This window comes from Astatotilapia calliptera, chromosome 10 (assembly GCF_964374335.1).
Source record: "Astatotilapia calliptera chromosome 10, fAstCal68.1, whole genome shotgun sequence".
In the NCBI taxonomy this organism is placed as follows: Eukaryota; Metazoa; Chordata; class Actinopteri; order Cichliformes; family Cichlidae; genus Astatotilapia; species Astatotilapia calliptera.
The window spans coordinates 3,017,903-3,045,859 of record NC_137431.1 but is presented as its reverse complement, the minus strand read 5'-3'; the positions used below and the strand labels follow the sequence as shown (position 1 = coordinate 3,045,859).

At 40.9% G+C, this 27,957-nt stretch overlaps 1 non-coding gene across 1 annotated transcript; it reads right to left on the bottom strand.

Annotated features, from left to right (window-relative positions):
* Positions 1-189: 189 nt before the first annotated feature.
* Positions 190-26,355, bottom strand: pcp4a (Purkinje cell protein 4a). The gene is made up of 3 exons (XR_013911639.1): positions 26,221-26,355; positions 7,616-7,664; positions 190-280 (listed from the first exon to the last, which is right to left on the bottom strand). It is a non-coding gene; the product is annotated as a Purkinje cell protein 4a (transcript).
* Positions 26,356-27,957: the final 1,602 nt, after the last annotated feature.

The following is a 27,957-nucleotide window of genomic DNA, read 5'->3' as shown; positions in this document are numbered from 1 at the left end:
TTCACAAAGGTACAATTTAACCGCACCCTTCTACCTCCACCTTCAGGAATCTCGCCCTCACCCTCCCTTTCCAGTTCATAATGATGCAGTTTAATTGACATGCATGACCGGGCCCACGTCAGCTGAAGACGAGGCTAAGAGATGCCACTCTACGACTTCACATCCTGCTTCTTTTTCTGGAATTTCCTGAACTGTGACTGGATGGTCACAGCAGCCTTCGCCGTCTCCGGGGCGTCCATGTCGATGTCGAAATCCGGGGGGAGGTTGTTCTTCTTTTCTTCTGGGGAGAGAGGAGACGTGGAAATGTGAGAGGACAGCAGGACTTTCAAGAGGGGAGTTCATAAACATATCAAAAGTTCCTGAAAGATTTCTCTCAAGGCACAATCTATGCTGTCCACTTTCACTCTCTGTCTCTTTAGCAATAAGTGGGTGTTCGCTGTTCGGCTAGCTGCACTCAAATGGGAAAATCCACCTGTTAACCGTAACATTGGGGTTGGCGAAGTGATTTATGCGGAGGAGAGCTTGTTTGAGTCACCAGACCGACAAGCTGGTGTCTGACGATCCAGCTTTTCCTCAACAGGCCACAACCAAGAACTGAACCACCAACTTTCCAACTGATGGATGACCTGTTCTATCTTCTGAGCAAAATGAACCTCTAGTAATGTGACGTCATCTGAATACAGTGCATCAAATGATAAAGGACTCACTACTGCCCCCCTGAGGCTTGTAACATATAATCACCAACACACTTCATCCCAGAGGGTCAAATACTGTTGTTCTGTAATCTGCAAGTTTGTAATTCCTGTCAATAATTAGGATGTAAACTCATCCAAGTTAAGGAAGTTTGGGGCTTTGTTTTCACTCACTAATTTGTCTCACTTTCACAGGATGGATTCAAGCTTCAAAATTACCTGGTAAACCTGTGCGCTGAAAAAATATTTGATGCCAAATGACTTTTTATGTGTTTTGGCAAAGAAAACCTTTACAAGTGTCCACATGTCATGAACTGGGAGTCTCAATATTTCTTACCCTTGGTGTCCAAAACGCTAAGTTTCTGTTTTATCCTGTGAAAGAGAACATTCAGCAACCAGGGCTGTTTTTTTATTCCTAGTTATTACAGGTATTGTAAACTTTTGGTTTTACAAAAATATGTAAATTTGCATAAAAGTTTTTTGAGATGAAGACTAGCTGGTTAGTTTGACAAACTTGGCTAACCTCTACTCCTGACACAGAGAGCAAGGTAAAGCCGCTTCTTGGAACATATGCATGAATACTGCTTCTACTTACGTTATATTTTCTCTTTGTATTTAATTTCAAACCATTATTTTACACTGATCCGCCAGCTTCATGAGCCTAACTTTTATCCTCGTCAGGCTGGAAGATCCTCGACAGCTGAGGGAAGCCTAATGTTTTACAGATTCAAAGAGACCGGTAAACTCTGGGCATGGGGAAGCCATTAAACGAGCCATTATTGGACACGAACACAACAGTATAAACGGCGGTTTATAAACACAGAAAGAAAACATTTAGTAAAGATTTTGCAGTTTACTGCTCTGTTGCAGTGCTGCAGAAGTGACCTCTTTCTTGTTAGATGTAAATGTCATTACAGATGGCTGACATTCAGTAAAAGGACAGAGCAGAAGCTCCCAAACTGTCAAAAGAAGCAAACGGGGAACGTGCTCTTCACAGCGCAGCAGAGAAGATTCTAGTTCTTTAAGCCAGAACCCAAAACTCCTTCAAGCCTCCGGGTGCTGTGTGTGAAGGGAATGAGATGCACTGTACTTAATTAAGAAACAAGCTTCTGATTAATAGATTCAAAGCAACAAAGATGAAGTGCCCAAACAGGGATAAACAGAGAAGACAGAAGTGCATCTGGCTGCTTGATCACAGAACATGAACATGTGAAAAGTTTTACAGGATATCTCTTCAGTTCTCACGGCAATAAAAAAAACCCACCAGAAAACATCATGCTCATTCATTCGCTTTTTTAAAAGGTCAGTTGTTTATTTGAGCATTACAGTTTTCATGCAGTACAGTGCTCCGTGCGTGGTTGTGCACTCTTGCATGAAAGGTGATTTTTTTTCCAAATGGCCTACTTACGCTTAGATGGTACCTTTTGTTGACCTTGAAGCCCTTGGATGACAGTGAAAAACAACTTTATATTTCATAACTGCAGAAGCCACACACACATCTCTCTCTATTACACACACACACCATCACTCTTTATAGTCACACCTGCTCCACATGGCTCATGCCCTTTACACCACAAAGAAACTTTTAAAAGCACATCAGGCTTTAGGTCATATGTATGTCATACTGCTGAACCAATGAATGAATCCCATCTGTAAATCATTGCTGCAGATCATTTACATATATATTACAGCAACCTTAGAGTATATGGACAATGATTAGTGAAGGCCTAGGCAAACAAACATTGGAAACATCTATAATCTTGAAACAGGGAAATGTAAATTATCCCAGACTGCAAGGCACTGTGGACTTTGGCAGTAACTTTGTTTCTATCTTTATCTGCTGGAGTCAGAAAAGAAAAAAAAGTTTAAATTAAGAAATAAAAGATAACAATTCCCATATGTTTAAGTGTTGCTTAGAATTCTGAGTATATTAAATGGTACAGTCCATGAATGTTGTAAAGTAAATTAGTTATTATGTTCTGTATTTTTAAGAGATATAGCTTCGTCCCACAAGCCCCACACAATGGGCCGCCATGTTTGACTTCAGGTTTTGCTGCTGTTCTCTGGGCCTCTTTCACGCCACTGTCCGCATACGCACATGGAAGAGCAGGAAGGTCTTGCTGACAAATATAAACTGCTACAGTGAGAAATTGCTTTTTGAGATTTCCCTTTTTCTGAAGCTGGAACATGGCATGTAATTTATATGAATGGATTAAAAAAATGTTAGAGGTGAGAATAGAGACATTGGAGTGGCTATGCCAAAGCAAACAGGCAAATGACAGCAGTTGTATGGCTCCATCTATGTGAAGGAGGTTTCTATACAATCTATGCAACACATGTCATCTTTGGATTTGTGATTCCTGATATTGTCATGTGTTGAGCATTATTCATTTTGTGAGTGCCTTTTCTTTCCTGCATAGAATTCAAGGGCACACAGCTTACCACCTCTTCTTAAAAGGAAAGACCAAAACGGACAAATGTCACAAGAATGCAATTCACACGTGTCAAATTCAATTTAGTGTCCTCAAATTCCTCCTGATCACTGCTGTCATGTCCCCCTTCGGACCGAGCCAGAGCTGCAACGCACTTCATCATCCCAAAGGTTGAGACAAAAATCCATTTCAACACGGGGTCTTTACAGGGTTATCAGCAGCCCCAGAGACGGAGGCGAAATAACATCCGGTCCTTCTGTGCTGAATGAACTATGGAACTGTTTGGCAGTGAATGGGCTGCTATTAACCTGCTACACTGATTGTGTGAGAAGAATGTTACCTTCGAGCAGTGGAGGAGATTACATTCAGTGAGTGCCGTGAAATTGAATTCAGAAAATGTGCAGACTACAGTGACTTACTTAGATTTACTTACAAGATTTATGACACCTTCTCCATGGTCGAACAGCTGCTGAATGCATATTCCTGACAGGATATATATTTTTAAGCTTAGTTAGCGACTGATAATCCTGCAAGCCAGACTGATTTTCTCACCTGAGCTCAGGTCTTGAAAAATGCCATTCACTGGTGTGAGGTTCATTAGAAGCAGTCTTTTGTTCTTCCACACTATCATTTTGCCAGGATGATAGTTCTGCACTTAGCACCATTTATGAATTTCAAAGGATTCTGCCAAGTATTCACAGTCCAATTTTGCTGTTTATAACTCAAGGGATTAGAATTACTTCATCGTGCCAACAATACCATGGCCCAGTTTACAAAGTAAGTCACTGCCATGCTAGAAAGAACTGGTGTGTTGTTTCAGATAAACAGTGAAGAAACAAACTGAAATTAACTATTCAAATTAAATAAGAAAAGCACGACAGGTATACTGGAGCACAATGTTAGATTTCATTTTATCAGCATGAAATTTCACAATAATAATCCTTAATTGCAGAGAAAACATTCAAATATGAGGATTAAAAAATATATACTTGTATTTATTCATTTATTTATTTTAAGAAAACTGGTTGTAACACTTTCTTATTGTTTAAAGATGTCAGATATAAAAAATTATGTTTTTGCCAAGTTGTATCATTACCAAGTGAAAACCTCTGAGGATGAAAAATGAAGCCATAGCAGCATTGCCAAAAACGACTGTTTTGAGGCTGGTTTAGAGGCCATGGGTCCTGATACGCTCCCATATTAAAATGCCCAGCTTCAGCTCTGTAACTAACTGTAACGGTCCTGGGTCGTTTGACCCAGTGCTTTGAGTTTTATTTTGATGGTCTATGTCATTGTCCGTGGTCCTGTGTGTGATGTGCGGGTAGCCACACCCCCAGGCTGGGCCATCACCGGCACACCTGCTCTCCATCGGGGTGATTACCTGAAGAGCTACTTAATAACCCGGCGCTGACGGATGCTCCACGCCAGTCCGTTAATCACCTCTCTGTGGTAACTAGACTCCCGCGAAAGCGTTGCATTACTATCTTGTTGGAGCTGCGTTAAATCTGCCTACTTGTGTCTAGGTTTCGATCCGGCGTTCAGCGTCTGCCACCTGCCTGTCCTCCTGCTCAATTGGATCACCCGGTGCATCATCTGGCCCATCCACTACCTCCACGGACTTCCCTCCCCAGCTCCCACGGTCCCGCTCTAATCGTAAGCCAACTGGTCTAACTCAGTTTTGATGTGTTTCCTCCGCTTCCCGGCTCCCTAGTAATCTTCTCCCCTTTCTGTTGCAGCCTCCCACGGTCCCGATTCCGGCTTCCTCGCATCATTGTTTCCCGGGTTTTGTAGTTCCTCGTTTTGCTCCTTTGGTTTTCGCCTTTTGTTATTATAATAAAGTGTCCTTTTCTGCTAGCGCTTGAGTCTGCGTTTGGATCCTTTTGTGCACGCGCGCCGCGGCGCATGACAATTTAGTTACCTTATGCCCCTACGTTGCCCAGTTATAGTTCATTTTTTATTAGATTCCCCTTATGTCTTCACCCCTTGTGTTTAAGTCGCCCTTCATGTGGTTCATTGATGCCTTTCTCTCCCATCTGCTCCTCTTGTTTACATGTTTTCCACTTGTGATGCATTCCTTCTGTCACGTGTTTCCCCCCAGCCATCATGTTCTGTTTGTGCTTAGTTATGTCCGTGTCTCATCCCCAGTCCCCTTTCCCCCTCTGTATTCATAATGTGCGTGTCCCTCAACAGTCCGTGTGTCATGTCTGCGTCCTGTTATGTTTCCTGTTTTATTTTGAAGAGGTCTGGCGTTCTATGTTCAGTGTATTTAGTTTCACTTCCCCTGATCACCTCCTGTGTGTATTTAGTCTCCGAGTTTTCACTCATTCCTTGTCCGGTTGTCTGCTTTCCTGCTATGTGTGCTTGTTACTAGAGATGGCACGATACCACTTTTTTATGTCCGATACCGATATCATAAATTTGGATATCTGCCGATACCGATATGAATCCGATATAGTGTTTTTTAATCAACAAAACTGTTTTTTAAAATATCTTGCTGCATTTTGCAAGTCTGCAAGTTCATACTCAAGTTTAAAACAACAACTACACTAAAGCTATTCTGTTATACCTGTATACAAAAAAAATATTTCATAGTTCAGCAATACTGATCAATCTAATAAACTTAGACCTACACCATCCTCCCTATTCTGGTATTTTAAAGAGTACTTAGCGTAAATATTAAGCAACCTAACTAATAGGGTTCCAACTCCCAGCAACAACAAAAATAAATAAATAAAAAATAGGGAACCACCCCTCACGCTCCACCTCATGATGCTTAATCAACGTAATCAACCTTAATTTGATGCATTGTGAAAAAAAAATGCACAGAAATCAATTCTTTTTCAAGAAATATTAAATAGATTCAACATCTTTCTTCAACAAAATTGCAGACTGCACAGATGGTACCTTCCCAAAGTAAAAAGTACTATAGCTTACTAGGGTATATATATTAGACTTAATAGTCACTATATACAGTAATTGACTTCTATTCATTTTACATCAAATTAAAACTTTGGGTGTCAGATAATTATTTATTAAAAGCTCGACATTTTAAATGAGAATAAGAAAGAAAAGTATGTCTTTGTGCCCCCTTTTCCCAGTTAATGCCCTATCGGCCCCCCTGGCTAAACTTTGCTAGATCCGCCCCTGCACAGTTACCAGCCGTCAGCTACGTAGAAAAAGATCCTAGAGTAGAAAGTAAGATTAAATAAATTGTAACAACAGCTTATCAAGCTTAAACGTGCTGCTGTTGTTCAGCCGCTGGTTTCCTCTTTCTGGTGCAAAGTGGACCAAAAACAAACAAGAGAGACGGACTCGCGACAGAAAAGCCGATCAGCTGATCATTTAAGCAGTTTCATGATTGAAGTAGCAGCCGGAGAGCGAGAGGCAGTCGCTCGTTAAGCTTAACGTGGGAATGCTTTACAAACATTCAGAGATGGACTTACACACGTGCTTTACTTCTCTCGGGGATAACTTTGTCGGAGATGAAATGCCAGGTTGCTAGCGAAGCTCCAAATGCTATCCAGACCACCGACAGGTCCCGCATGCCACAGCCGCTCTATCACGTGACGCATACTGCTCCGATTGCTAACGTTCTGAGGTGAGTTACGGCGTGTTGCAAGTTTTGTGAGGTGCTTTCGTGATATTTAATGGATCGGATTACATTTTTTATTTTTCTCCGATATCCGATCCAGTAATTTAGGTCAGTATCGGACCGATACCGATACGTAATATCGGATCGGTCCATCTCTACTTGTTACTACATCCATGTTTCCAGGGATTTCGTGTATTTATGTCAAGTCTTCACGTTCCAGGTTTTTCATGCCGGGTTTCCACGTTCATGTTCCAGTTTTTTTGTGTTATCGTTGGATCACCCAGTTTAGGTTATAGTTTAGTTTCACACTTGCCCTTCTGTTTTGTATTGTTAGGGTTAGGCTCGTTTTTTGTCAAGCTCAAGTTTTGTTCTTTCGAATGTCAGGACTTGGGTCCTCCTCCTCACTCCATACAGTCTGCTTCAGCCAGATTGTGACACTAACATGTGCACAAGCTGGTGTGAAAAACTGTCTTGGTGGATTTATGAGGTTGTGTTTGTTTGTTTGTTTTTGTCTCTCAGTTTGTTGTTTTAACTTGATGGTTTAAAGCAGAATATATCTTAAAATTAAATATGCAAAAATGCCCAAACACTTGAACTCTAGTGTGGGTACATTTACTCAAGAACTGTGCTTACTAAATGCAAAAAATACGCTTATTTTACTGTAAATCTTTTCCACCATGTTCACAGCTGTGGATAATATAAAACCTATAATGTGCTTTAAAAACACTTATGCAGTGCTTTAAATTAAACCACTCAGAAGTAGAGAATATATGAGAAATTTAGCTTGTTATTGTGGTGTTGAAGTCACTTTAGTGTGTAAAGATTTATGCACGATTGTCTTTTAAACAATCTAATCTTTGGTGAAAACTTCACATTATTTAAATTCGGTTTAAAAATACCTTGGACAGATGCTTTGCTGTTTCCGGTCATTGGGCCAGATGCTTGTCTCTGCAAAAATGAGAAGAGAAACAATGAGCAATTAAAAGTTACAATTAACATCAGCCTGAGACGCTACATGTAAACCTGCCTTCAACCCAAAATATGTTGTTCATTCCCCCAAGTACCAATCTGATCGTTTCCTGGACCAAAACAAGCATCTGCTATAGTCACACAGATGTGAGCAACACATAAGACAATTGAAAGGAGAGGTGTGGTTCTTTGTGAGGCGAGCCAGGATGTGATAAGCTGATCTATAATCCATGTTTCTGCAGCAGAGACAAGTTTGCTCTACCTGCTCCTGCAGCTCCTGAGAGTTCTCTGATGGGATGATGCCGTTCGCCTGCAGTAAGACTGCATCCAGGCTTACAGTGTGAGCCGAGGCTCGCTTCATTCACAACTTCTGCTTTTCTAAGAGTTTCCTTCACATGGACCTTTGGTTTCGTGCCGTTTATTTGGGGTGGCTGTGGCTCAAGCACTAGAACAGGTCAAAGGTTAGCGGGTCAATCATTGGCTGCATACCAACATATACTGGGTTCTGAGCTGATGTGCATACAAAAAGTGGTTGGATTGTTAATAAATATTTATTACAAAGTATAAAAAGTACTGCAACATGCAGTTTACTGCTAATCATGCCAATACTTAATGCTACAAAAAAGGCACGTCTTATTTTTTTATGCTTGATATTGACATGCACGGACTGCGACTGTGTAGAGTATAATTATATAAAGTATTAAGTATCATTTTAGTTTGGCATCTGTGCCATCAGTGTTCCTCATTCTTGATAAACACACAATATGGCCAAAAGTATTCACCCACCCATGTAAATCACTGAATTCAGGAGCTCAGTGAATTGCAGCCTGGTACCGTGATTGTCAGGGACCTGGATCTGAGCGACCTGGGGTCCCTGAGCAGTTATGGACTTGTATTACATTATATGTATTTTTGGTGTTGCTGTCCCTCGTTCTCCCTGCTTGCAGGTATGTGTGTGAGTCTGGGTGTGTCTGGGAGCACCTGTTTACAGGCGCCTTCAGGCCTGGTAGGTGTGGCCCTGCCAGGTGGTTGGCCACACCTGAAAACCATCACACAGCTGACGAAGCCCCGTAGGAGGAGCTACTTAAGATTGTGGTGGAGCTCTCTCCGACGCTGGATCATTGCGTGACTTCACGTTAGTCTCTCGTCCGGTCAGTACGGTTAGTCTGCCGCATTGTGTGTGTCTTACAGCTGCCTGTTTGTTATCTCCCCAGGAGGAGTGTGGAAACGAGAGCTCAGCGAGCACGGGGTGCTCAGACACTGAGGAGCGGGGACAAGGAACACTGACACTGGGAAGAGGACGTCACGGGAGTCGGGAGCGCACTGAGGATTTATTGTTATTTTCCATTTTCACTGTAAATAAATGCACTGTTTGCATTCAGAGCTCCACGCCTTCCTCACATCCCCACGGTTGGCCAGTGTCAACCGTGACAGTGATAGGATGTTACTTGTCCAGTCGTGAAATGTCTTCACTACTAAATATTCCACAGTCAGCTGTTAGTGTTATTATAGCAAAGTGAAAGTAACTGGGAATGACAGCAATTCAGCCACAGCCATGCAAAATCACAGATCGGGCTCAGAAAACGCTGAGACGCACAAAGGTCGCCAAGTTTCCGCAGAGTCAATCGCTACAAACCTCCAAATTTCATGTGGCCTTCAGATTAGCTCAACAACAGTGTGTAGAGAGCTTCATGGAATTGGTTTCCATGGTCAAGCAGCTGCATCCAAGCCTTACATCACCCAGAGCAATGCAAAGCATCAGATGCAGTGGTGCAAACCACACCGCCACTGAGGAGTAGAGACGTGTTCTCTCTAGCTCTATAGTCCATGAAGTAACAAATCATGCTTCTCCTTCTGTCACTCAGATTACCAAGTCTGGTTTTGGTGGTTGCCAGGAGAACGGTACTTGTCTGATGCTTTGTACTAAATGTAAAGTTTGGTGTAGGGGTGATTGTGGTGTGGGGTTGTTTTTCAGGAGCTAGGTTCATCCCCTTAGTTCGAATGAAAGGAACTGTTAATGCTTCAAGAAAACAAGACATTTTGGACAATTCCATGCTCCCAGCTTTGGGGGAACAGTTTGGAGATGGCCCCTCCCCGTTCCAACATGACTGCACACCAGTGCACAAAGCCAGGTCCATAAAGACATGGATGAAGAGGTTGGTGTGGAAGAACTTGACTGGCTTGCACAGAGCCCTGACTTCAACCTAATAGAACACTTTTATGAGAATATAATAGAATATTCAATGTGTATAGAGGGTTTATATAGCTCTGCTGCCTGGACGCCTAGATAAAGCCAAATATCTCCCCCCAGAGTCCCCTTATGCCATCAGGAGAGCAAGTAGAAGAAAAACTTGTTTGGCAACTTGGCCATCTGTTTTTCTGTTTACATGCAGAAATCTCCTGGGATTCCTGGCATCGTGCTTACTGTCAGTTGGTTGATTGTGGTCTGTTATTCAAGAGGGCAGGAGGCAGTGCCATGAAGTGATGGTGCCATACATCACACCTCCACCCACCACAAGCGAGCATTCAGCCAGAGCTGAGATCCAGGAGGAGAATGACAATAAGAGTTGAGCAATTGTTTCAGTACAATGTGAAGATGGAGCACAATATTGATGAACAGTAAAAAACGGCAGGTCAGAACTGGATGCACACACGTGTGTGTGTGTGTGTGTGTGTGTGTGTGTGTGTGTGTGTGTGTGTGTGTGTGTGTGTGTGTGTGTGTGTGTGTGTGTGTGGTTACTTTGAGTGAGATTATTTTTGTCTTTGTCTCAAAAACTCATTTTGAGTTTAAAGACGGAGACTGAACAAGAGCTGTATATATCATTATCATAGCAACTCCTGCATCATCACCAGGTGTATTTTAGCTGCAAGCTATGGCAACAAAGTATGTTTAGCCTTATTGGTTCATGAAATATAAATAAAATGTTTTCCTTTAAAGTCTGGAGGACAGCGTTCTTTTCTCCAACATGCCCACTCCATTCTTCCCTTAACAGTCTTCCATTTTTCACAGCTTACATGACGGCTGAACTTCTAATGTGCACACTCTTTACACATTAGCACATTTTTTCTGCACTATTTGATTCTCTGTTCCATTTCACTTCTTCAGCAGAGGTTTCATCTCTTCAATTTCAGAACAAGAGCGCGCCTGCAGTCTATATCATAAGATGACTTTAGGGAGCAACGAGTGACTTTCATATGAGTTGTTTGTCACGGCCCATCCCAGTTTTTACTTAGGTTTAGGGATGGGTATTGATAAGATTTCCATGATTCCGATTCCATTTTCGATTCTGTTTAACGATTCGATTCTTTATAAAAAAGGAGAACAATAAGGTCGATTAGCTTAGAACTTTGTTTTATATCTTCTCTTTGAACAAGATAGAAATTTAGGAGTAACATGGCCTTACAAACCCAACAGTGAGATCTTAAGAGATCCAGCCTACGGCTCTTCAATCGGGTGTCACAGGGTCCCCGGGAAAAAAAATTGTAAATGTAAAATAATAAAATAAATATTCTTCTGTAGCAATAACAAAGTTTAACATAAATTATTCTGTAGCAATTACACAAGAATATCCAGTAATGTCCCTGCCTACAATTAAACACATTCACTTACTGAAAATCATCTGCTGTGGCAAACGGGTGCAAACCTTTGACCACAAACTGAGTCACTGCTCGGTGACATTCGTCTATCCTGGCCTGAAAGGAGACGCTACCAGTAGACTGCAGTGAGAACTGCCAGCATCTGAGCCAGCCAGACTCTGTCTCTCTCATCATGGTCACTAAATGCACAGTAATGGCAGGTTTTGTAATAAGGCAGATCGCGCTAACATAATATGCACTGTTAGTTGATTGTTTACCTGCCGCATTAATGGGAGAGGACGTGCAAACGTTACCGCTGCTGCTGGTTGAGATTCACGAGTCCGGAGCGGAATTAAAAACACGACATTCATTTAAGGTCATCGCGTGTTTTGTGAGCAAATGCTTTTGCATATTCATAGTGTTTCCTGCCTTAAATGAAATATCTACTTTTCAAGTATTGCAAGTTGTCCTGTTGTCATCAGTTCTCGTAAAGTATAACCAAATTTTTGAGCGTTTGAGCCGCTTAGGTGCCATGTTTCCTGCCAGGTAAATGACGCTCCGCAACGTGTTGACATCATTCGGGGCGACTGGAATCGATAAGAGAATCGTTTGCAAAAAGGGCAAACAATTCCAAGGAATTGAAACAGTGGGAACCGGTTCTCAACAAGAACCGGCTTTCGATACCCATCCCTACTTAGGTTTGACTCTCATCACTTGTGCCCTTAGTTCAGTTGAGGAAGCAGCATTGTCACTGTGCAGAAATGTGTTTGTGTTGCATGTCCAGGCGGCTGGCCGCCTGTGAGCTGGGGCTCACGACTGTTCCAGCCGTGCCGTGTCCATCTGCCACGCGGCCGACCTCCAAACCAGCATCGCCGGCGCCACTGGATTCGCGGGCGGCCACCTGAACTCGCACCTCCCTGTTGGGTGCCGACGGTCCAGGCTGATTCCCTCTCCCACTCGCGGCGGGGGAGTAGGTTCAGCCAGATGGCTCCCCGGCCTCAATCGGGTGATGGAGGTATGTGGTGGGGCGCGGTCTGCGGTGCCGTGCAGGGAGGGTGGACGCACCTGCACGGCATCCTTAATCACGGCCGCTCAGTTAAAAACACGGGGACTCAGGGGTTGTGGTGTGATGTGATTTCAATGAAATGGCTCTAAGTGATGATCTGTGGTCCCGCTGTGCCTTATTTACACCACAGAATATAGATTCAGGAGTGGAGTAACCATCAGCTATCTACTCTACATAGATGAGATCAAACTGTATGCCAAGACTGACATCAATGTATTTTCACTTACACAAGCAGCTTTTTTATGTGCATTAAAGTTATATAAAAAATTTGCAAATGCAAATGCAAATTCTTTGCTGACAGTTTAACCAAAAGGCATTTCCAGTGGAAACTGGCCGACATATCCTCAGCATAACCATGTAGAATATCCACACAACTTAAAAAGAGGTTATACACACACAATACGGTAATATTATGTTGAAGCGCAGTACATATCACTCCGCGAGGCTCCTGCCAACGACAGCCGTAATGCTCCGACAATCCATCGAGCGGTGCGGCTTCGTATCTTAGCAAAGTCGTACTGAAACATTTGACAGATTTTCGAGCGCCGTGCACATAAAATCATTTCGAGGTCAGTAAACACAACCAGAATTCATACATAAGGCACACGGGATTATAAGGGGCTCTGTCGATTTTTCAGAAAAATCAAAGGATTGATTTTAAGTGCGCCGTATTTTCCAAAAAACACGGTAATAACGACGGCCCGCTAGCATGCGCTACCAAAAAATAGTGCTTTGTTGTGTATCTGATGGACGAAAGCTAAACCAGTTCCACCAGTGAAGCTGCAGCATTTTTACAAACCAGTTCTGGTTCATCAGTTTCATTCAACGATCCGCTTTCGCTCTTCTTATTCTGCGTCGCCGCCATGTGTGTATGAAAACAAAGGCACTGCGCATGCGCGTTTTACCCATATTCTATCGCCATATTTCATTTTCTTATCGTTGCCCAACATTACACTGTGAAAGGTATGATATGGCCCAGCCCTAGTCCATACCCAGGTATTTAAATGCATCTACTTTTGCTATCTCCACTGCTTGCATGTTCACCTTTGGTTCCCTGACAAGATGATCCCACAGTAAAGTTGACGATGTGCCTCGACCTCCCGGTCGGCTTCGAGCCGGCATCCGAAGAATGTGGCTAAAAGTTTTGCGAGATCCCGAGTTTGTTTTGCGAGATCTCGCAAAACTTTTGCGAGATCCCGAGATAGTTTTGCGAGATCTCGCAAAAGTCCGTCTTAATTTTTTTTTCTCCCATGTCCCCTGCGGGGCTCCGTACTTCGGGAATTTACAACTGTGCGTAAATCCCCCCTAATATTGGTATGATCCAAGCTCAGACACTAAGCGGGGCAGCTGCTGCCTGCGAGTGCGCTGTTAGAGAAACGTAGCCAGGCGAGCTGAAGACTCTTCTGATAGGTTAGTAGAGTCCATGTGAGTAAATTGGTGGCACAGCTGTGGATGCATATAAGGCAAAACACAGAGCCTGTTTCTTTAACATGGGAAAATCCAGAGATGTCAACCAAAACACCAAGAAAAGAATTGTGGAGCTCCATAAGTGTGGCTCAATTATGAATACAATTTGGTGCCATTTGCAATTAAGAAATACAGATAGTTTCTCTCTTTACTCTGAAAGTTAACAAATATGTTTTTATATTTATCAATCTAAAAAAATAAACATTTAGTCTGATTTGATGTTACAATTAAAAAAGTGTTTTTGTCTGAAGAGTGTGTAAATATCTGGTTTCAACTGTATATTTGATGATTGTCAGCACAAAGAGGGAGAGAGAGGAGCAGAGAGGGAGAGAGAGGAACAGAGAGGGAGAGAGAGGAACAGAGATTTAGATGGAGAATGAGGACAGAACAGAGGTGGAACAAGAGCAGGTGAGACACACATGTTAGTCAAATGGTCGTTTACCAAAAGTATCACCGTATCATAGGGACTCATGTATCTCGTACCTAGTGTTTCTTTTTAGGTTTGTTATTTTTCAAATTCTATATTTATTAAGTTTTGCAGGCTTGTTTGCACAACAAGGCTAAATAATTATATAAACTTTTCTCAATCTAAATAGTGGACTTTGGTAGAATTAAAAAATAAGTGTAGTGCAGGGCTATGATGATTTTTAGTGCTGCTATCATCTAGTTCTGATTCTGGTTCTGTCTTGGTTACTGTTGTAGTCCTGTTTTAATTCCGGATCAGTTCTGGGTCTGGTTGAATTGGGGTTCAGTCCCGGTGTCTTGATACAGCCCTGATTTTGCTCTGCCTTGCTGCTTAATTAAAAAACTAGTTTAAGGTGTCCTGCACATGTGATATATTTTTTTCCTATATGAAGTCATTCTTTTTTGAACAAAACTCAAAACAGAGCCTATTAATCTTTTTCATTCATTTCTACCCCCCCCCCCCCCCCCCCCCCGCAAACCCCCCCGCCGCCAATGCATACTACCCTTTATGGCTAAGCCCTGGGTGTTTCAAATGCCTGGCTCCGCCTCTGGCATACAAGCAGCCAATTTCCAAAGAAAAAGCTTGAACATTCATAATTCATAATTAATTCATAATTAACAAACATTCATAAAGCCTGGAGAAGTATTGCTCAAGACCGATTAAAAACTTCAGGCTCCTTTGAAGCCAAACAGAAAGAAAGACTAGCTTGATCTTAAGTTCTGTTGTTATTCTACACAGCACTTCTACTGTTTTTACTGCATTCTACCTCTGTAGTATTTCCATATTTTGTGATTAGCTCTACAAGACATGATCAAATATCCCTCCTCGCATATTTTTTATCATTAAAGCACATCTAACCTCCTGTAGCTGTCCACTTTCCATTAATGTTCACACTTGACAGCTGTGACCTTGACATTCTAAGGAACAGATGTGACACCAAGCTGAGATGCCTGCTATCATGATTATTAAAACTGCCAAAGGAGCAGGTACCACAGACATGTTTGTTGTATATAATTAGAAAAAGAAAAGAAAACTTCTTAGCAATTTATATTCTACAATAGGAAACACTTTGCAATGTACTTTAAAGAAGATTATTTGATATGCACACACACACACAAATATATATATACATATATTAGGGGTGCAACGATACTCGTATCGATATTGAACCGTTCGATACAGTGCTTTCGGTTCGGTACACATATGTATCGAACAATACAACATTTTTAATTTATTTTAACAACTTTTCTTCTGACGATGCTGTCTGTGTTGAGAGCTCGGTGGATCTGTGTTCGACTACTCTGCCTAGGCTGCACTGTCGAGCGCAGATCCACTGAGCGCAGGGCAAGCTAGCGAGACAGAAGTTAAGCTCTCCTTGCAACATGGCAAATTGAACCTCCCCCACCCTCATTCAGATCTGGCCTTTGGAACTATCTTGGTAAGAGTACTGACCCAAACTTGTGGACACTGAGCAAAGAGATTTTTGCTAGTTTAAAGTTTTGGCACAATGTAGTATGGAAAGCTGAACTACCAGGTCAATCAGTAGCATTAGCTGTTAAAACATAATTGAACTGATCGATTCTGCACTTTGTTATCTGGATTTACTCTGAAGTCTTGGCCCTGCAGCACAAACATAAAGACAAATCTGGGGAGTCAGGGCAGGAAGCTGGATGAGAGCAGACCACGAGTCTCGTACACGTTCTGGTGCCAATAGCTAAACTGAACCTAAGTTTGTGTTACTGGTTGGTGTTTGAGCAGATTATATGCAGCTTCTGTATATTTCTTTTTTAGCTTGCATTGTCTCAGAGGAGGATCCACGACTGTTGCAGGCTTCCAGTCCCATATGCCAGAAACAGAGGGAGCTTGACAAATGGATTGCAGTGATGATAATTATATTGCTAATGATGATCTCCTCCTGTACAGTGTGTGCCACTATGCCTATCATGGTTGACTGGCAACAAACAGAGCTCGATAAACACCAGAAATTATTAGTTTTCTCGTCCTTTGTGCTCCTGTATCACTGGTCTTTCTTACCATCAGAATTAATCACAATCATGATGTGATCTGGGACAGATACATCAAAACATGTCAAAATATTGACTAGTTCAAATAAAATTAATAAAATCCAGCACCCCTCCAAATTGCAAAAAAAAAAAATTACTGACCATTTCTGAATATACATAGTTGAATTAGAGAATACTATAAAATAAAGTATGTAGACTATTTTTGATGTGACATAATTAATCACATATTTGAAGAAAATGCCATTATCAGCTGTCATGCTGGACGGAGCAAATATAACAAGTTGTATCACAAAAACAAAAATATCTTTAGATTGTCCAAATAAAACCAGATGGTACACTAATTATAATTCAGAAAATCATTTTGTTAAATATGTGCTTCTTCCATTTTAAAACCCGGGTCGCACCATCATCAGATTTTTAGAATATTTTCTGCTCTGAGTTATAATAAGAGCACCACAAGGAAACTTTGACCACTTTCAGTATCTTTCAAAGTATTTGATATATGAAGCTAAAATTTCAGAGCACTCACTGCATGTGTTAAAACTTGGGACCATAAAATTTTCATGCAAATTCGAGATGGCCGAGCAGGAAATATGTGAGAAATGACCCACATGTCATCCTACACGGAGTGCAAGGAAACACGTGAACTTAAAGTGACAAGTTTTATTAAAAAGTTTGGCAGTTTTTAAATGATCAAAGCCTTTCAATGGTCATACAATTCTTGTTTTTGTTTGTTTGTTTTCCTTATTTTGTTTTGTGTGTTTGTGGCTAACGACCTAAAACATTATTTGTCTAAAAATAATGAAGTGAATTAAGTTTAATAAAACTCTTTTATCATCAAGTTCTCTTTGTTTGTTCGGTCCACATTGCAAGAATTCAGATGGAGTCTATCCAGAATTTGCTCTTTAGCGGGTTGGTTTCAGTGTCAGCAGAAACTTACATGTTTTTCTGCAGCTTCTAAAGATTTGTTGTTTCCGTCACTCCTTCCTCATGTGATGCTCATGTATGTTTTCTCTCAGTGACTGATTTCATAAGACCTGGCAATTGGTAAAATAAATAAATTACCTCGGTAGTGTGTGGGGGGCTATTTTTGGTTCTTTTTGCAGCTCCCTAGAGAGACTCCATGCTGCACTCAGGATCTATTAACAATTTAACGAGAAGACAGCAAAACTAGGTCACAGACAGCTCATCCCAGCACCATTACAACTGTGTAGCAGCTTCCCCACCACCAGACTGGAAGCAGAGATGACAGCATGGAAGAGTGACACTGCTGAGCGATGACTGACTACCTGAGCAGTGTGATGACACATTTGATGGACTAGGCTTTTTTTTTTTTACACATTCATCCCAGATTTACAAAAAAAGAAAAAAACGATATAAAAATAGCTTATTATTTTCTTTTCTTTTTACTGTACAGGATGTGACACTGAGAACTACAGCTTAGGTACAACTGTCTGTGGGTTATGTAAAACATCAGCACTCGCGGCAGTAAAACACCAGTGAATGAGGCTAAAGCCATGCTTGTAGCTCTGAGGCTGTACCACGAGCTTATATAAGCACAATAAAAAGGTTACACATCAGCAAACAACAAACCAGGTTTTTGGCCTTGTTACCATGTTTACTATTTTGAGCATAGTAGTGCAGGGCTGGAACGTAATTTTATTCAAGTAGAGGTATTTGCACTTTTCTTTTCATGTTTCTACTCCACAACATCTTTGACTTGACTGTAGCTATCTGACAGGCATTCTCATGGACTTGCCTGTGTCCTATAAAGAGTGCATGGAGCTTGTCAAGCTGAGACTGATGGGAGATTAGCTTTGTAGACAAGCCACTGACTGTGCTTTCACTGCTGTGAGATCAGTTAACAGCTGCACAAATTGTGGGGAACGAGCTAGCATTAGCAGATAAACGAGCACTTTCATCATAGCAGATTAGCTTCTCTTGTAAACAAGCTTGGTCACCATGTGTGATGTAAGTAACTTTTAATATAGACTGTGCACATTAGTAGTGAAAGCTTTAATGATAAATAGGGGAACTCTTGCCATGTTCGATTTAGTAAAACAGTCAAGTTGAAAAGACGAATTAATTTGTGTTCCACAGGGTTCTGTGCTGAGACCAGTTCTATCTACATTATTCACGCTTCCCTTGGGACACCTGCAACAGGCTATCTAGGGTGTACTCTGCCTCTACCCCTGTAGTAACTGAATTCAAGTAACCCTGAATTTGGTAAGTGGAAATGGATGGATGGATGGAGCATACATTTTTCTCTTTTAGGTTGGACTATTGTAAGTGATTATTACCAGGTTTTCCTAAAAACTCCCTGTAAAGCTTTCATTTGATCTGAAATGCTTCAGCAACAGTCCTGTCAGGGACCAGAAAGAGAGAGCATATTTCTCTTATACTGGCTTCTTTTTATTGGCTTCCTGTTAAACCCAGAATTGAATTTAAAATCATTCTCCTCACATACAAACAAGGTTGTGATTTATTGAATTGGATTGAATTGAACTGAACTGAATGCATACTTCAGCAGCACTTTCAGATTAACATCTGAATCACTCGGTTGACCAAATAAACAAAGTTTAACCAGTTTAACCAGTTGTTTTGCTATCAGCTATCAGCTACATTTTTCATTCACTTTAATTCTTCTGTAGATAAATAAATATGCCACCCATCATCCTCACTGCCATTTGTCAGCCTCCCTCTGTTTCTGTTTCTGTAGCATGATAATCTGTAAGTTTTCAGGCCCCTCTTCTGTGGAACCATCTTCCAATTTGGATTTGGGAGACAGACACTATCTCTACTTTCAAGATTAGGCTTCAAACTTTCCTTTTTGCTAAAGCATATAGTTATGGCTGGAGCAGGTGACCCTGAATCCTCCTTTAGTTATGCTGCAATAGGTGTAGGCTGCCGGGGGATTCCCATGATGCATTTCATGTCTTCTTCAGTCACTTTACTTTCACTCACTATGTGTTAATAGACCTCTCTGCACTGAAAAGTACTGATTCATTAAACCCCTCAAACTCAACTGAAAGTGTCTATCTCACATAAACATCTAAAACAGCATATTTTCAATATATGGAAGGAGCAGTGTGCAGTGTTTTCCAGCCGGAGTCATTCAAGTAAAAGTAATAAAAGATCAGCATGGTTTTCCCAAAGAGCATTAGTATGCATTAGGCAGAGTGTGCATTAAAAACTATACTCATAGTCTTAAAAAAAAGCAGTTGTAAACACTGAATACATAATTTAAAACAATAATAAGCAACAATGTGCTGCACTGTTGCACAGAATGACTATAATGTATCTCCAGAAACCTACAGAGATTAGAGCCAGCTCACGTTCTTCCATCCTGTATGCCAGAAATATCCCAGTGGAATTTAAAAACACTCCGCTTCTGTCGGTACTTTCTCCCAAATGGATGATGCTGTTATGATATGAACTGCTAAGTGGTGTGGCAAACCATTTTAGTAAAAAATAAACAAACTAACAAACAGATGAATGAAGCTCATATCGGTTTAACAGTTAAAGGTCATTTGCTGATTCTGATTTACACATAAAGGTTAAGAGAGTCGTTTACTGTTCTCATTCAGGGAAAGGTAATACCACTACTGGAGACTGGAAAGTCAAGAATCTCCAAGGGGCATAATGTGGTTGATGTGATGGTTTTATAACTTGATAAATAAATTAGGATTTCGCTTTCAATTCAGGGTGGCTTTGCATTTTATGTCAGGCAATGGCCACAAGCGAATTATAGCACAGTATGAGTTCTTCCTATAAAAGATTATTTGTAGTTCCCCAGAGAAGTGATGAATGGCATTTTGGGAACCTTGGAGTAAACCTGTACATCTGCAAGGTTCCCTACAAATCCCATCTTGGTCATTTAACCGCAGTCAGTTTTATTTTTTCCCACGTTGGCCTTACTCATCCCACTCTTCCCCCGCTGCTGTTTGTCATTTTCCATGTGCAGAAACCAGGAATGCCACCAAATTACTTTAGTGTAATCTCTGTTCACTGTTTAAAGCAGGATTAGGGTTAGTGTGTGCATCTCATTTAGAGAATTGGAGATTGAAATGACCAGAAAGTGACATTTATGGTCAATGAGCAAGAAAAAAACATCACATGGAATCAACAATATTTCAGTCAAAATTTATTTGAACATTTTCTCCCAGTTGCAGAGATTTTTTCCTCTAATCATCACTTTAGTCCACATCTCTATCACCTCATCTTCAGTCAGCAAAAAGGAGTTTTAAGGAAAATCTATCCCTGAACGCTTTCCCCCACTCAGCTTGCTGTCCTTTTTACACTGATCAGCAACTTCTAACACTCTTATCTCATTAATTTAATAAAAAAGGCTCTAGTCCACTTTGGATGATGAAACTAAATGCTTTGCCAAGCAGCCATGATAGCCACCACTCTCAATATAATTAAAGTATGAGGTAGGTGAACACAACAGGAGACCACTTAAATGTCGATGCACTGATTGAAGGACAAAACAGGATATCCCCATTAATATGGCCTTGTGGCCATCTTTCAATAATTACATTTTCAAGCAGATTTTTAACAGATGACTAAGAAATTGCCATTTAATCATCCACACACTGTACACGCCACAGCCCACACGCAACAACATGGTTAAAGTGAATCATCACAATGAAAATGACTTTGATTTAAAAGGCTAGTCAAATCCTAAAAAAACTGTAATGTCAAGCAGCACTTAAGCACAGCTCGATTAACCTGCAGCAGAATCACAGAGACATTACAAGAAAATCAGATTTCCACATCTGAGTACAGTCTTGTTGACACTAGCTTTTAGCAGGTGGAGGTGTCCACTAAAAGCTGCTGCACAATTTGACACCAGGGCTGAATCTGTTTTATTGCATTGTGAGTCTCAGTTGTGTGGCTTTGTCCATCTTCCTCGTGGTTATTATTGTGCAGTGCATCATGACATTGTCCACCAATAATTTAAAAAAATCTATCTGTTCATGTCCGATTCACAGTCACAGCTGTCACCAGTCCATCACAGACAGACAGCCACTCAGTCTCTCTCACCAGAACCTAACATATTCCAGATAAGAGATCAACACATATGAAATCACCACCTGTCTGTTTTCCAGAAAAAAGTGTAATTCCAGAGGAAACTGGAGTCCCTGGAGAGGAAAACTTTATTCCTGTTGCCAGGTCTCTCTTGGAAATGAGATTTTTAATCTCAATGAGATTTTTTTACCTGGATAAATAAAGGATTAATAAAAAATTCCCCTGCATCTCCATTCTGTGTGACAACTTTGCTAATGACTTCACCATTGTGCTACCAACACTGTGCACCGAGAAGTCAAAAAGGTGATAAAAGTGAACGTCTGAGACTACTGCCTGAATGCAGTAACGTCAGTCTCTGTAGTTAGCGCCAGGGTGAGGAAGACCACATCACTGTCCTAAAAGTTACTTTATTTACCACAACAAAGTCTGAACACTCAATTGCAAATGGCATTATTTATTCCAGATTAACTCAGTGCAGGCCACCGGTTAGGGGTGTGATTAGCACTGGGTCCTGGGTTTGAACTGATCATCTGGCCGGGGCCTTTCTGTGTGCAGTTTGCATGTTCTTTTTGTGGGGGCTCTCTGGGTACCACCATAAGGGTTGGTTAATCGGTGATTCTAACTTGGCCATCGGTGTGAGTTTGAATGCTTGTCTGTCCTTCTGTGTTAGCCACAGCGATCTGTCCATGGTCTATGTCAGCTGAGACAGGCTCCAACTCCCCCGTGACCCTGAATTAGATAAGCAGCAGAAAATGGATGGATAATTTAATGCAATCCATTCAGTAGTTGTACTATCACAGTGATAACTTAGCTCATGTTGCAAAAAGAGACATGTTCCTGGTGGGTGTTGGACCTTGCCATCAGAGGCCTGTACTACAAAGCAGTATTTCATCTTATCCAGAAATCTTCAGGGTAAACTCTGGGTTTTCTGTACAACAAAGGTGGTTCACTTCTTACTAGAATATGTTGCCATGGTAGCTGGAAACCTGCTCCACAGCAGGTTATGTTCCAGATAAGAGAACAACACATATGAAATCATCATATTCCTTTATTTTTTCTGATATTAAACAATTTCACTACAGTTTTATTGTTCTACAAGCATTAATAACAGGACAACTACTCAATAACTGCGGATATACCAAGTTTGGACATAGACTAAGGCTACATCTGTGGCCCAGTGCTAAGTGGCTGGGAGAATTAGCACCATTAAGTCCAATGGCCATGCCTCTCAGCCATAAAACAATGGCTTACCTGCTCACGTTTAGGGAGGAGTTCATGAGTAGGAAGAGAGCAAAGTAGAGGGAGAGATCTGGAGTACAGTAACAGATAGTACCAGTCTGTTGCCATAAATAGAGAGCTAAGCTTGAAGGTGAAGCAATTTACTCATTGATCTACATTACTACGTATTGTGGGCAGTAACTTAAAGAATGAGCTAGGGGATACATGTGGTGGAAATGAGTTTCCTTCAAAAGGTGTCTGGAGTTAGAGATAGAGTGATGGGAAGATGGAAGAGCTCTAGGCCGCCACTCAGCTCACAACAGATCCTCGGAAAAGTAAAAGAAAATTGATATTTACTATAACAATAAAGAACTTAGGATTTTCATAGTAAATTTGAGTTTTACCTCAACAGTGGTTTATCTGGTTAAACTGTATATACACCATCTGACTGCTCACTTGCTTCTTGAGAAGGGGTCACTGGCAGTATGTCACCAAAATAGAGGTCGTATACCTTTATAAATGAAAACATGACCCAGGTGTAAAGCCGCTACAGTCTGCATGTAACCAAAGAAGCACCGGGCAGCGGCATCCTCACTGCCCTCAGTGACTGAAACAGGAAAAATCATTAAAGATGTAACCAAGTGAATACAGAAATCACAAATTGTTGTTAGAGGAGATTTTTTTTTACAGTTATCCAGTAGCTATGTGACCAATCCAGATGTGTTTTTCTCTCTCTTACATGGATCTGCCCTGTGCAGCAGCCTACTGTACACACTGTACTTTCAATGTACTTCTACTAATCACACAAAAGGGAGGAGATGTAACATGACCAACAGCAGTCGCTTTTGCATGGCTGGCACTTTTCCCCCTGAACCACCACGGGGCTGGGTATTGTAGGCAAATCTCCAGGTGAGAAACTGGGCTACACAAGGAGTCATTATCTTTAGCTGGAAATCTGAAAAGTGGAACGGACATATCTTGGCAACCACAAACAGCTGGCTGAAACCTCTCCACTGAGAGCCATCTAATTAAATTTTTGTTCAACAACCGGAGGCTTAAGCAAACAAAAAAAGGACTAAAACTCGAAACAGCACAACAGCAACTACAAGCGACACTAGGTTACTTACACTGGAAAATTCCCATTAGACACGTACACAGCAACTAGCAACTAAATGAAAGTTTCTATTTTATGTAACTTTAAATAAGAAGATGATGCCGAGTTCAGACACATTGGTTGAGTTTGAGAAACAAAATGTTGAGAGATTTATGGATAATATGCAACATAAACATCAGCAATGCAGTCCTCACCAGCCTAAAATGCTGCTAATGTAATTTCAAAGCCTCTTACTGGCTGGAAATGCAGAATTGTTCATCACTATGGTGACAGGCAGCACATTTAAGCCACTTTCTCGACAGGAGCCTCAGACTGCCTGATGTTTGTGGACACTGCCAAAGATGAATCAGTCCGAGCCTGAACAATACAGCAGGGGATCACTTATGGCCTTTTTTTTTCATGAATCATAGCACAGTGTAAGGCTTAATACGACAGTGATACATGCATTGATTTTTAAAACACTACCAATCCAGGCAGTAGGTTGGCTGGTGTAGAGTGCTGTCTGGCTTTGAAACAGGATTTAGCCTCGGTAGATTGCTGTAATGCAGTTACACAGTGTTTATAGGCATATTTATTGCTTATATGCACTGCCTGTACTTGCTTTAGGTGGTAAGATCAAGTGTCACTAGAGAAATAAGTCTCCGTGTTTTTGATAAAGGTCTCCCCCATTGTCTAGACAACTTAATTGAACTACTTAGATCATACACCCGTGCTGGGGTACTCAGATCATCTTCCCAGTCACTTTTGGTACAGCTGAGATCCCGGCTGAAGACTACAGGTGACCGCGCATTTGCCTTGGCTGCACCCAATTTGTGAAATAACCTCCCCATTACTATCCGTGAGTCCGATTCCATTCAATCCTTCAAATCGCGGTTAAAACCTGTTTATTTAACTTAGCCTTTTCTACCAGTTAATGCTTGCTGCTACTTTAGTTCTATTCTTAACTTTAAATTATTTTTAAATTTTTCTTGACTCTTTTATCCTTTGCACATATTGTTCTATTATGCTTTTATTTGTATTTCTTTTGTTTCTGTGTTTTTAATGCCATCAACCTGCGAGCATACATGGTACTTGCCATGGCCTTCATCTGTCTCTATTACTTATATCTGACCCTCTTGTATGTTAACTTTGGCATACCACTGTTTTTTAAAGTGCTATATAAATAAAGTTTGTTGTTGTTGTTAATGATTCTATAGTGATGTGAGTCTTCTCTGCTTCTGGTGGGAATGCCGGTTATCTTGACGAGCATTAAAACTGTGTGGGATTCTGAGCGCAATAAAAAAGAGCTAGAAGAGCAGTGTTTAAAGGTAAATGGAGCCCACCACTGATTTGCATTTAATTATTCATTCAGAGCAACAGATTCCTGCCCTGGTCTTGCTGTTTTTAAAGACACAAGAATCCATCACAGACATGTGCTATGCAATTTTATTTCATGACTTTTCCTTTGTGTAATAATAACTTATTTATTGGACTTTAACTTCACTCTGTAAGCAGCACACAGGAGGGGAAGAGAGAAGTCAGTGAGTTTGTGTATGTGTGTATGTGAGTGAACAAAAAGACATAACAAGTCTCCAATAAAAGATTCATAAGGTAGAGACAGCTGGTGTTCATCACAATTTACATACACTGGAAGCACTAATCAAGTGACAAAATTACTGCATAATAAAGCCCAACAGTGGACTCAGAGCTAGAGACAGGTTAAAAGTAGCCTTGTATTATATGGTTTTAGTCAGTCCAGGTTCTTGGGTTGAACGAGCGGTCTTGTTGGAGCCTTGGCTCCTTGTGAATGCTCAAGGAATGTTTTATTTCCCTGGGTTCCCAGCTATCCTTGAATAATTCAGAAACAACAGGACTTACCCTGCCAGTGAACACTCTTACTTCTAATCTCCACTCTGACATTATCAGACTGGCTTCTTCTATCACATCTGAATAGTTGTGTGATTAGACTAACTGTGTAGGTCAATGCTGCCTGAAATGTCACTGGTAGCCATATTCACCAGTAAAACTTCAACACACACACACACACACACACACACACACACACACACACACACACACACACACACACACACACACACAGAGTTCAGCGGTTTGAGGAGTGGCTCAAACAACCTGACTGTGCTGGCTGTCATTTTAAGTTTGTGAAGTGATTAAGATCATCAGAGCTGCAAAAATCCCATCACGTATGCTGAGAGTCTGCCTGGTAGCTGCACATCAGTTCCAGTCATGACAACAGAAGCAATATTCATCTAGGCTGTGACTCACTGTAACACTATCGCTTATCGCTTTTTTGCGTAAAATGTAGGAATGTGTGGAAAAATCGAGAAAAGCGCACACTGAGCTCATTCTTCATGTTAAACATGTGTGCATGTTATTTTTATGGCTCTACACCAAAGTTGAATATCGATTATCTCAGCAGCAAGAGTGTTGGACAAAGCGAGGGTTAAATGTTATTATTATTTGAATCTGCAGCTCTGCTCTTATAACTTTATACCAAGTCCGGAATATCAGTTGTCTCTGACGCCAAAGTACAAACACAAAGCGGAAAAAGCGATTTACTAAGAAGAACCTACCTCACTCATGGCTTCGCTGTGCGTGTCTGCGTGTGGATTTCTGTGATGCTCACCGGTCGACTGACTGAAGGTACCGTCCTCTCCACGCGCGCACATTCCGCTTTTATAGCGCAGGAAGCCCCGCTCCCCCCTCACCACATTTCCATGAAGCCAATGGGCTCCTCGTCTGTAGCTCAACACTAAGGAGCAGCCTTCACGTCTTCCACCATCTGCTGATTCTGCGGGTCCGCTGAAAATAAAATAAGCCATCAAACACATTTTTTTTCATGTATTATATGTTTACTAAACTGGATAGTTTGATGTGAAGCTCCTGTTAATCCCGAACCAGTACTGCATGTTCCAGTCGCTGTGGTCTTACATTTCCGATGTTTTCTGGCTAATGTTGATTAATTGTTAAAACCTAAAAGATTAAACTTTTCAACTATTTCAACAATTTGAATTTTAGTATTAATCTCCAGTCTATAAATGTATATCAATTTTAGTTGATTAATTTATATCAATTGTAGTGACTCTGCATCATGAGGACAAAGCAATGGTTGAAAATTAAGCAGGGAATTGGAATTTAACCACGCCTCTGACTATTGGTGAATCTAAAAAACACCATGAGAAATGCAGTGAAGGAGACTTGTGGATATTTCTTTTGAAAAAAGCCACTTTTGTAATGTTTTTTAAACCACTGTGTTATGCTGTGGATTTTTGTTTGTTTTATGTTGTACTTGTAGCATTTTTAAGATGTGTTGGGCAGAGATGCCACCAACCGGGGGGCGAGGCGGGCGCACCCCTCATAAAATAAAGATAATACAAAGATGTCTCCAATATTATTTTTCCAACATTTTCAAACAATAAAAGTAAGGATTCATGAAAAAAATGATACTTTTTCATGGTGGCTCCTGCTGCTGCTTGAGACAGAGCACATTTGGAGTATTGTTTGGCATTTTGATCAATAAAAATGTATTATCCAGAATGTATTTTTTTTTATCCACCCACACAGGTGTTTTTACTCATAGCTGCGTGGGTTTGCAGAGCCTTTAACTACAAATAGAGTGGGCAGATATGTAGTATTAATAAGTAGCACTGTTAGTAAGCGGAGATCAAATTTGCACTTTTGTACTTCCCAGCAGTATTTCTCACGATGATGGTGAAGTCTTGTTGGCAGAGCACTGATGCTGTGGGGCTCCTTTGCAGCAGCAGGTGCCTGAAGGCGTATTGGGGTAGAGGGAATATTAATAGTACATATAAAAGAGGAACCCTGCTGCAGAAAACTGCAAAGTTGGACATTATTTATTTCCTATTTTATCTTGAAGACCTGAAAGTAACATTTTATCCCGTTAAATACTTCAGTGAAAGAGTAAAATGTAGCAGGCAAACTGATGTGCAATGTTGCTATAGATCACTTTATAAGATGTCTCATTTATGTCAGTGACTACTGATTTTACAATAATGCATAGAGTGTTTTCACATTATGAATGTGTACCTGATTCAATATATAACACACTGACTGATAGCTGGGATATGTTTTAATAGGTTTTATTATTACTCGTATTATATAATTAATTATTATCAGCAAATCCAGTTGAAAGGGGGAACATTGTAGCCACCGTAGCACACCATGGCCATATTTATCAGACTGAATGAATGTGTTACCCCGTGTGTGTGAATCAGTCCTGCTGCCTTTAGAGGACAAAAAAATCTGTGTGGAAAGAATCAGTAATATCAGGCCAAACTATGTTATTATTA